Source organism: Elephantulus edwardii, unplaced genomic scaffold, assembly GCF_000299155.1.
Source record: "Elephantulus edwardii isolate Elephantulus edwardi_28Jun2011 unplaced genomic scaffold, EleEdw1.0 scaffold00402, whole genome shotgun sequence".
Classification (NCBI taxonomy): Eukaryota; Metazoa; Chordata; class Mammalia; order Macroscelidea; family Macroscelididae; genus Elephantulus; species Elephantulus edwardii.
In genome coordinates this window covers 1028635-1031928 of record NW_006400152.1, presented here as the reverse complement: position 1 = coordinate 1031928, position 3294 = coordinate 1028635, and positions in this window count along the sequence as shown.

The window sequence follows — 3294 nt, the reverse complement described above, 5'->3', positions numbered from 1 at the left end:
CTGCCTAAAGCATCCTTGATTATAGCAACTCAAGGTTTGAATTTGTTCTTCAGTTCCTTGAGCTTAAGAAATGCTGAGCGAGTTCAGCCCTTTTGATTTTCTGACTCCAGTTCCTTGCACATTTCATTGTAATATTTTACTTTTTCACCCTGTGCTGCCTTTTGAAATCCTCTATTCAGCTCTTTAGTATCTTGAATTTTTCCTTCTGCTTTGGCTTCTCTGCACTCCAGTACAATATTCTGAGTTTCTTCTGACATCCATTTTGGTCTTTTCTTCCTCCTCTGTCTTTGTAATGACAGTTTGTACTTTTCTGGGATGATACCCTTGATATCCTCACATAACTCATCTGGTCTTTGCTCATTAATGTTCAAGGCCTCAAACCTGAGATGGTTCTGAAATTCAGGTGGGATAGACTCAAGGTCATATTTTGGTTCCTGTGGATCTGGTTTCATTTTCCTTATCTTCAGTTTGAAGTTGCATATGAGTAGTTGGTGGTGTTTCCACAATCAGCTCTTGGCCTAGTTTTCACAGCTGATATTGAGATTCTCCAGAGGTTCTTACCACAAATGTAATCAATCTGATTCCTATGCATACCATCTGGTGAAATTCATGTGTAAAACCTGCGTTTATGTTTCTTATAAAACGTATTTTCAGTGAACAAGTCATTGTGCAAAATTCAATCATTCTATCTCCAGCTTCATTTCTGTCCGAGTCCATGTTTTCCAAGTACTGATTCTTCTTCTCTATTCCCAACTTTTGCATTCCAGTCACCCATTATTATTAATGCATCTTGATTGCATGTTTGATTGATCTCTGACTCTAAAAGTTGGTAGAAATCTTCTATTTTCTCTTCTTTAGCTCTGTTTGTTGGTGCATATATCTGAATGATAGTGGTATTCACTGGACTTCCTGTATACGTATGGTTTGGAGTCACAGAATCCCAGAAAGCTTCAGATATAAGCTATCAAATCAAGGGTTGGACAATGGGAGAGAGGTGTTGAAGGGAGTGGGTAGGAGTGGATGGGGATCCTGGTGAATGGTGGAGCAGGGAAATAAGTGGGTAAAGATACTTATGCCAATGGCAGGGACAACACTGAAACTAATGGTTAATTTCACAAATAGGGGTATAGCTTTCACTTTTTTCTGTAAAATGCTTGTTTGTCATATAATTCTCTAAATCTGAGCATTCAGATTAAGACAGACTAGGAAGAAGAACTGGCCACCCACTTCTGAAATAGCTGGCTCTGAAAACCCTATTACAACAGAATACATGTAGAATAACAGAAAGGGCAACGGAGGTGGAGCTTTCAAGTATGGAAATACAAAGGAAGAGGAACAGTTGTAAGCAGACACTAGTGACTGGAAAATCAAATGTGAGAACCATGAATGGAGGAAAATTAGATATTGTTAAGGAAGAAATGGAACGCATAAATATTGACATACTAGGTATTGGTGAGATGAGATGGACTGGCATGGGGCATTTTGAGTCAGATGATCATATGATATATTACTCCAGAGGTGAAACAGTTAAAAAAAAAGTCTATCTTTTTCCACTAGAGTTAATAAAAACATATAATAAAGAATTTTAAAAAGATTGAATGTAGTCAGCTACTAATAAAAAATATTGAATGTTGTTTTCCATTCAGAGGCAACTTGGAGGAATTATTTACTGATCTACCTTTGAAAAAAATAAACTGCTGAAAACCCTAAATGGTACATACAGTTTTACTCTGAATACCAGTAGTGGAAAAAAGTAATTTCTTTTAATGAGAAGGCAACTATGTCATTAGTAGATGCCATCAACTCAACTATGACATATAATGACTCTATGAATGCAAGTTTTGAATCTTGCTCTATCTTTCAAAGTCTTCATCATCTTTGATATACTTGAATTCATTATTGTCAGTCACTGCGACAATATCTCTTCTTGAGCATCTTCCTCTCTTTCTCTGACTTCCTGCTGTTCCTAGCATGATGTCTTTTTCCAAGGACTGTCCCCTCCTAACAAAATTTTCTAAGAATGTGAAATTAAGTTCCACCATTCTTGACTCCAGGGAACACTCTTGTTGTATTTCTTCTAGGACAGACTTGTTTGTTCCTTTGCTAATTCATGGAGTATTCAGTACTCTTCTCTAGTAATGCAATTCAAAGGCATCAATTATTCTTCTGTCATCCCTATTAATTGTCTAACCTTCAGATGCATAGGAAGGAATTAGAAAACAGCATGTCTTACATTAGACTCACCTCACTCCTTAAGCTGATAACCTTGCTCTTTAGCATTTTGGAGAGATCCTTGATAGTAGATATTCCTAATACAACACATCTCTTTATTTCTTGACTTTTGCTACCATAAATATTGAATGTGAATCTAAGTAAAAGCCTTGACAACTTCAAACTTTTGTCTTTAAATATCCTAGATGAGAAATGATGCTGCCTGTAACTGATTCATATCTTGGATTCTTAGTCAGCACTCAGGTCATCAAGAACTCTGGCCTGACTGCTAACCTCAAATGCAGTCTTCTGCTGAGCTTGGAGATACACTTCCAGGCTAGAGAGTTTGTATTTGACTTCCCATAGCATGTTTGTTTGATATTAGTAAGCTTGCTTGTTGTCTAATTTAGTGTTGTTTCTGTTGTTGTGTACCATAAAGTCAGGATCAATCCACAGCTGACCCTCTGGGAGGTTTTCAGAGGCAGTAAATCACATGGGAGGAGATTGCCCATCCTTCTTCTGCAGAGCACCTTGGTGGATTTAAAATGTGTGCCTTCGGTATTGCAGTGCAGCTTCTTGCCACTAGGCCACCAGAGCTCCTAAAAACCTGTCTGTCAGTTTTCTGTACTAGGGTCACTTGTGTGTTTCTGTGATACTGATTGTTTTATAGCTTGTGTATAGATATGCTTACTTGCTTATAGTTTGCTCTTGTTAGTACGGCAGCTTTACTCAGGATACTTGTATGTTGCTGTGAAGTTGCAAGTTATGTCACCAGTATTTCAAATGCAGCAGGGTTAGTCATGGTGAACAGATTTCATTGAAGCTCCAACAGGACAGACTAAGAAGCAAATCTAGCTGTACAGTTCTGAAAAAGTCAGGCCTTAGAAAATCTTATGAATACCAACTTTACAACTTTTTTTAAGTTATTAATATCCCCTATGGAAATGACTTTGAAAATGCTATACAAAGTATGACTCATGTACCAGCAGCATCAGCACCATTTTAGAACTGGTTATTAACCAATGAATCTGAATTGGAATTTTCACAAAAAGTTTCCAAGTGGTTTATATTGTTGTTGTTGTT